An 8,884-nucleotide genomic window follows, 5' to 3' on the forward strand; every position below is an offset into this window, starting at 1 on the left:
CTTTCTGATAATTTCAAAATATAAATTGTTTAACACATCTAGAACTGATTTTGTGGAATAATTTTTCTAAAATAATTTAACTCTTCATATATATTAGTTTTGTGTAAGTTTAAATTTAATCATGTATGTAAATTTTACAATGGCCTTTTCATGTTTCCTCTGACATTTCCTGTAAACTTCTGGAGGTCATATAATAAACCACAAGTGACTTCATAATCTGTATATGAACCAAAACACATACTTAGGCATTCTGTTGTCATATCTTCAATTACAAAAAAAATTTTAGTTTTAACATTGCTTTCCTCATTAATAATTGGTTCATCTAAAGTGTCATGTGAAAATAGTGGCTGGGTGGTTTGTTTGCTTGTTTGTTTTTCTCATTTAACACTATAATATTTACATTCTATTTCTAAACCTATAGAGATTCGCTTTCCAATGTTGCAGCAGTTTTTAAAACCAAAGGTTCTAAGTGCTTTGAAGAATTCGTATAACTCCCTGATGTGCTTTATTATGATGTTCCTATATTCGCTTTTGTTTTATAATAACTTACTCTCAAAACTTACTGCTTTCATGCTGGCAGTTCCTGTTTCAGCATCAAGAAGTAGAAGAGTTAATATTTGTGTAGGCAAGTCAGGGTCAGGCCCTGGGGACAGATAGACAAGCTAACCTCCCAGCACACGTCTCCATCCTGTCCCCAGGTGAAGCTTTTCCTTTCTCCTGGGGCTGTGACCCATTGTGCAGATAATTCTGCTGCTGTTGTTTGATGACATGAATCTGGACCCAAATCGAGCCCCAGACAACCACTTTGGCCCCACTGTGCCCTGGACTGCCTGGAGGCTAGTCATGTGCTAGACAAACAGGCCAGCTGCTGGAGTGTGCAGCTTGATGTGCTCAGCACAGCTGCTACTGGATGGCAATTGTGTGTGCTCACTGCTGTCTGGTAGATCTTCCCTGCTCACACAAATACTCAGAATTATTAAGAATTCTACAATGGTGACAGAAGAGCATTAAACCAAGTGTGGGTCCTTGCAAGTGCAGAGCCTTGTGCAACTGCACTGATCAATGGAACAAGTATCACACCCATGAAGCTTGCCCTGGCTTTATCTTAATTTTAGAAAGACATCTGTCTGCTGTGAAAAATATGGGCTAGATCAATGGCATTCAAACGTTTTAGATTTCAACCACGGTAAAAAGAATATGAGCACATTTTACATTGTGACTCAGAACACACACACACACACACACACACACACACACACACACACACACCCCTGTATACCTCTGTAACAAAAGTTTCCTGAAACAATACTTGTAATTAAAACATGAGCAGCACTTTTATATTTTCTGTACATTTTCTTAAGGCTACTGACAACCCACTTGATTGATTTCACAACCTATTAATCAGTTGCAGCCCTGCAGTTTGGAAAACACTGGGCTAAACAGTAGTGCCAGTTGATAGCTTGATGATGATAATAATCTGCATTTTGCATTTTAAAACTTTGAAATATTGTCCATTATCTAACTGAAAAATCTTGCTCAAAGGCAGTTGCTTTTAAGAATAGTTGTAAAATAGGAGATGTGTTTTGTGATGCAAGACAACACTCAATACTCAGCCTTGCCTGCTTGAACATTTTCATCAATGGTATGGATAAAAACGTTTTATTCCAATTTGACATGTTAATTGAGCACAGCTTTTGTGCCGAGTCCTGTTCTCTGGCTGAGGTTGTTCAGAATTAGGTGAGCCCAGACATGTGAATCAGTATGATGAGGTTAAATGCTGTGACAGCGGTCAGCACCAGGACCATGGGAGTACATGGGAAAAAGGGGCGCAATCTTTGCAATGCAGACCAGTCAGGCACTCGCTATTTTGGGAGCTCCCAAAATACGAATTATGAATACAATCAAAATTCTGGGGGTGGAAACAATGTACATATACTTTTGCTGAAGCCCAATATATATAGACCACATTGCATATCCAATAAAATGATGTTCTAAAACAAAAATGAAAACAGCTTGCCTTGACAAGTGATGTAAGAGGTTCAGAAAAGATTTGGTCCAAAAAGAATCTCTTTTTTTTCTCTTGATTTCTCTTGATTTTTCCAATGGGGTTAACATATCTTTTTGTTTTCTTGTTTGTGATGGCTAATTTTATGTGTCAACTTAACTGGGCCACAGCGTGCCCAGATATTTGATCAAACATTTTTCTGGGTGTTTCAGAGTGGGTATTTTTGAGCGAGGTTAATGTTTAAGTTCATAGACTAAGTAAAGCAGATTGCCCTCCTTAATTATGAGTAGGTTATATCCAATCAGTTGAAGGTCTAAATAGAACAAAAAGGCTGACCGTCCCCTAAGTAAGAGAGAATTCTTCCTGCCTGACTGCGTTCAAATTGAGACATCAACTTTTTCCAGCTTTCGGACTTGAACTGAAGCATCAGCTCTTCCTGGGTCATAAGCCTTCTGGCCTTTGGCCTGGAATGACATCATTGGCTCTCCTGAGCCTTCAACTTGCTGACTCACCATGCAGATCTTGACACTTGTCAGCTTCTATACCCACACAATCCAATTCCTTATACTTTCCCTGTTTTTCTCTAAGAATATATAAATACATATCATTTGGTTCTATTTTTCAGGAGAGACTTGACTAACACATTGCTGTAAAAGTGTTTTAAATTAAAGTTATTTTAATGTTCTTTTAATTATAAAAAGCAAAGTAACATTATTAAAAATGAAGCCAGGTGCAGTGGCTCATGCCTGTAATCCCAGCACTTTGGGACGCCAAGGCAGGGAGATCACTTTAGCCCAGGAGTTTAAGACCAGCCTGGGCAGCATAGTAAGTTTGTGCCTCCACAAAAAAAATAAAATAAAAAATAAATTAGCTGGGTGTGGTGGCACCTGCCTGTGGTCCCAGCTACTCAGGAAGCTGAGGTGAGAGGATCATTTGAGCCTGGTGGTTGAGATTGCAGTGAGCTATGATTGCACCACTGTACTCTAGCCTAGGTGTCTTAAAAAAAAAAAAAATTGAGTGGTAAATAGAGATAAGCCAGAAATAAAAAAAATGATGGGAGTGAGGTAGGGATAAAAAAAAAAAAAAGAAAATAACAAGATCCATAATCCTCCCAACTTTAACCCCTTTTAAGAACCCTTCTAGATCTTTGTGTATATTAATATGTTTATACATATATACTAAGTATTGTGAATATGGAATTATAATTTATATTTTTCTATAAGCAGTTTTGGTTTTTTCACTTAATAATACACAGTCAGCCTTTTGTGCACATGGGCTCCACATCCACAGATATAAGCAACAACAAGTTTGAAAATGTAGCTAGGCCTAGAATGGTTGTATCTATAGTGAACATGTATAGACCTTTTTTCTTGTCATTATTCCCTAAACAATACTGGGTGATGACTATTTACATAGAGTTTACATTGTAGTAAGGTATTATAAGCAATCTACAGATGGTTGAAAGTATGGGGGAGGATGTGCATAAATTATATGCAAATACTGCACTATTTTATATTAGAGACTTGAGCATCCAAGGATTTTGGTATGCCTGGTGGGTCCTAGAACCAATCCCCTGTGGATTTTGAGGGACAACTCTATTTTCAACCTGTTTCCATGTTAGCAAATCTTCATCTTCTGAGTCTTTTGTGGCTAAATAATATTCCATAATTTGTTGTCTAATTCATGTTGATATTTAGATTATTTCCAATATTTAAAATATATAAATGATCCAAAGATCCTTAGAGCTATTCTTTGCACATATCCATTGCATTTTCTCAAGATAAATTCCTGACGCAGAATTTCTTGGACATAAGATGTACATTTTTAATGCGTTTTGCTTCTTTTTGAGGGGAGCATGAATTGCCTTCCAGAAAGAGTGCCCCAATTTAGGCTTCTGCCCACATAGTATGAATGCCTAACATGCTTTCTAAATATGTAACATCTACAAAAAATACAAACGAGAGAAGTAATATGTTAGATGACCATAAAAGTTTCCCATAATCTCAACAGTTTTCATCCTAAAACTACTAAGATGAGCATTATCAGAAATAAGTAAAAGGTCTTTCATTTTTCTGTAAAAATAGCTTTTGCATATGCAAGTTGCAAAAAAACCTGTGGTGCCTGGTTATCTATGGCTGCATGACAAACCACCTCAAAATTTAGAGACTTAAAACATTTATTTTGCTCACGAATCTGCAATTTGGGCAGGGCTTAGTAGGGACAGCTCATTTCTGCTCTACTCAGTATCAACTGGGCGGCTTAAAAACTGGGGGCTGGAATCATCTGCAAGCTCACGCATCACATGTCTGGAGGTTGATGCTGGTTGTTGGAGGGACTTTAGTGGGGCTTGTCAATCAGAACACCTACATGTGGACTCTCCATGTGGTTGCTTGGTGTGCTCACGACATGATGGCCGGGTTCCAAGGGCAAGTGTCCCAGGCAGGAACTCACCTTTGTAACGTAGCCTTAAAAATTATATTGTGTCATTTCTTCATAGTCATAGGCCTGCTTGGATTTAAAAGAAGGGAATATAAACCCCCCACTTATTCATGGGGGAGTGTCGACATCACATCCTAAGAAGAGCAGGTGGAATGGAATATATTGATGCAGTCATCTTTGGAAAATACAATCTGCCACATGTCCTGTGAAGAACGTGTTTTAGCTTCAAGAACAATGTGAATGTACATATTCTGTATGCCAGCTATAATCTTAAGTTGCTCTGAAATATATATGCCTAAATAAAAGAATCGCCTCCCACCAGGTCCCTGCCTGGACACATGGGGGTTACAATTTGAGATGAGATTTGGGTAGGGACACAAAGCCAAACCATGTCACAAACCATACCAAATACATTGGTGATTGTCAGCTGTTTACTAATATTCCCAAAATATTAGCAATTCCCCCAAAAATTACTCCTCAAAAAAGAGAGTGGCCTTATATTTGAGTCTTTGTATAATAGATGACTTTACTATTGTTTGTATAAGACAAAAACCCAAAACAAATTCAATATTGGCTTGTTTGAGAATGCTCAGAGAGGCCATCTGATGAGATCAGTGAAAAAGAAGTAAAGAAATTTAAGAAGTTTTAGTCATTATTCTTGGAATATGACTTTGCAGCAATAACTGTTCTAGGCCACTGAAAATACTTTAAAGATCACTTTAAAAAGTCAAATAGTAAGTAGTAGATGTACCCACAGAATAAATGAGCGAAGATACTCCCCTAATGTTAACAGAAACAGGCACCCATTGCTTGCAATAAAATTTCTAGTTTCAATGTCATACATTTATCTCAAACAATTTGGACAGAATTGAACCCGATACCCTCCAGAAACTGTAAGATTATTCAAATTGGTTTCCATAATGAAAAAGTCAGGGATATCAAAAGTGGGTTTAAAAGGTTTGAATAAAATTACTATATAAGATGTAAAGAAAAAAGAAAGATTTCTAAATTGATTATTTTGTGAAACATGTAATTAAGGTAGAGATATTTTATTAATAATATTAGTAAACAGCTGACTATCACCTATGTATTTGATTTGGTTTGTGACATGGTTTGGCTTTGTGTCCCCACAAAGAGTGCCCCAATTTAGGCTTCTCATCTCAAATTGTAACCCCCATGTGTTCAGGTAGGGACCTGGTGAGAGGTGATTGGATCATGGGGCAGTTTCCCCTGTGCTGTTCTTGTGATAGTGAGTGAGTTCTCACAAGATCTGATGTTATAAAAGTGTTGGCCATTCTCCCCTCAGGCTCTCTCTCTCTTCTGCCACCATAAAAAGAAGTTCCTTGCTTCCCCTTCACCTTCTGCCATGATTGTAAGTTTCCTGAGACCTTCCTGGCTATGTGAAACTGTGAGTCAATTAAACCTCTTTCCTTTGTAAATTACTCAGTCTCAGGTATGTCTTTATAGCAGTGCAAGAATGGACGAACACAGTTTAGATGTTTTTTCCCCTCTAAATCTCATGTTGAGATGTGACCCTCAATGTTGGAGGTGGGCCTCATGGGAGGTGTTTGGGTCATGGGGGCAGATCCCTCATGAATGGCTCGATGCTGTCCTCGTGGTAATGTCCTCAGGGTGTGAGATCTGGTTATTTAAAAGAGCCTGGCACCTCCCCACTCTCTTGCTTCGTGTTGCCATGTGACACATTTCTTCCTCCTTCACCTTCCACTTTGACTGTAAGTTTCCTGAGGTCTCACCAGGAGCAGTTTCTGGGGCCATGCTTTCTGTACAGCCTGCAGAACCATAAGCCAGTTAAACCTTTCTTCTTTATAAATTACCCAGTCTCAAGCATTCCTTGATAGCAATGCAAATGAACTAATACAATATTTATATAAATATTTGCCTCATATTTCAATATGTACTTTATATTTTCAAAAGTATTGTTTTTAAAACAATATGGAAACAAAAAGGATATCTGAGATATGTACCTTTTTAGTTTATTGGACTATTTCTCTATTTTTGACTATGTTAAATTATTGCTTGATTTAAAATAGTCCAATTGACTTAAGAGTAACCAAATTTATATTTCAACTAATATCATCATCTTTGTATCCCTGGGACCTGGAACATAATGGCCTCCCAATAAATATTTGTTGAAGTGAATGAATTTGTGATTTCCTCCAACCTCCCTACCATTCTGTAATTTAATCTGTACGGCCAGGGGAAGAATGTTTATGAGAGCCAGCACCTACTTTTGAGTGCTTTTTTCAAAGGGTTCCCCTCAACACACCACATACCACACACACATTACACACATACACATACCACACACACACACACACTCTCTCTCTCTCTCTCTCTCTCTCTCTCTCTCTCTTAAAATGCAAGAAAAGGAAGACTAAAGGAGAATGTGGCATGCTAACCTTTTGAATGTTATCTACCATAGAAAAATGAGAGCATACAGCATAAATATTATGGCAGCCTTTTGGGGCCCGGGAGAGAATACTCCGAGGGACTCAGTCACACAGGCATTCCAAGGAGCACCTTTGTGCAGCTTTCTGAGTTGGAGTTTTTGAATGATAGACTCTCAGCGTGGCGGTTTGAGGGTCTACCTAACACAGTCACTGTGCTGTTGAACTAAGCTCACATTTGAATTACCTACACTGGAAGAGTCTCATTTCTTGGACTTTGAAGGCTGCATAGGGCTGCTGCAGGGCCCAAGTTGCCAGTTACATGCCACTGATACACGGACGCAAACCTAGCACAACCTGCTGGGATGAGAAAGCTAAACTTTCAGGTACCATGATGTTGTTTGGATATTTGTCCCCTCCAAAGTTCATGTTGAAATACAATTCCCAGTGTTGGAGGCAGGGCCTGGTGGGAGGTGATTTAATCATGGGGGTGGATCCCTCATGAATGGCGTAGCGCTATCCCCTTGGTGATAGGTGAGTTTTCACTCAGTTCACACAAGATCTCTTGTTTAAAAGAGCCTGGCAACTCCCCCGCTCTCTCTCTTGCTCCTGCTCTCACCATGTGACATGCTGGCTCCCCGTCACCTTCTGTCATTATAGGCATCCTGAGGCCTTACCAGAAGCAGATGCTGGCACCATGCTTCCCATAAAGCCCTCACAACTGTAAGCCAATTAAATATGTTTTCTTTATAAATTCCTCAGCCTCAGGTATTTCTTTGTAGCAATGCAAGAATAGCCTAATACATACCATCTAACAGATATACTAACCATGACACTGTCTAACAAATAATACTGACCAAATGCTGAATGTGGAAGAGACACCGGTCTGAAATGTTTTATAAACTTTCTTTCTGAGATATTTTTTAAATCCATGTGTGTAAACTATCAATTTATATTTAGTATTCAGTTCATGATGATTCCTTTCCCCGTATTTAATTTTCCTGCAAATTCAAGCTTTTAAAAAACTCTTTATTACCTGGATATTAAATAGGGTTGTAGGGGTGTGAACTTGGGAAAACAAAAAATGTTTCCCTGAATGGCAGAATATATGGGTTTCTATTATAGACTGATAGGCTTTAAAGGCATAGCAATTTAGTGTGCATGTTAAGAAGTACTGTTTCATAGAACATATTTGAGATGCTCCCGCTAATTAGTAAAAAAGTACCTGCTAAAAGGAAGGTCAGTCTCATTTAAGTTTATTGTTGGGAAGAGGTCTTTGATGTGGTCACTGACGCTTTGCCAGTGGTATAACCATTGGGGTGGCTCTTAAAGTATTGATACACATACATGTATATATACGTGTGTGTATAATGTATATAAAATATAATATACACATGTGTTAGTCTGTGTTGCTATATAGGTAATTTATAAAGGCAAGAGCTTATATTAGCTCACAGTTCTTCAGGCTGTACAAGTGTGGCACTGATGTCTACTTCTGCTGAGGCCTCAGGAAGCCTACAATAATGGCGGAAAATGAAGGGGGAGCATTGTGTCCTATGGTGAGAGAAAGGGCAAGAGAGGAGGTGGTACTAGGGCCTTTTAAACAATCAGCTCTCATGTGAACTCATAGAGTGAGACCTCACTCATTACGTAGGGCACTGAGCAGTTCACGAGGGATTCACAGTCATGACCCAAACATCTCCCACTAGGCTCCACCTTTAACATTGGGGTTCACATTTCAACATAAGATTTGGGAGGGACAAATATCCAGACCATACCAATATCACATGTGTATGTTGGTTTTCTTAATAAGCTGCAAAGAAATACACAACAAAATGTATATGAGGAGAAAGTCAACAATAGTGTTTATAACACCCCAATACTACTTCACAGAGTAACCAATATTAAGAGTGTAGTGTGACTAATTCTATATATGTCTATATCTTAATTGGCTTTTTCCCAACAAAAATGTACAAAAGAGCACTTCTCACCTAGCTTTGCTCACATAGCGGCATACCCTGGACATGCCCAA

This window comes from Cebus imitator, unplaced genomic scaffold (assembly GCF_001604975.1).
Source record: "Cebus imitator isolate Cc_AM_T3 unplaced genomic scaffold, Cebus_imitator-1.0 Scaffold645, whole genome shotgun sequence".
NCBI lineage: Eukaryota > Metazoa > Chordata > Mammalia > Primates > Cebidae > Cebus > Cebus imitator.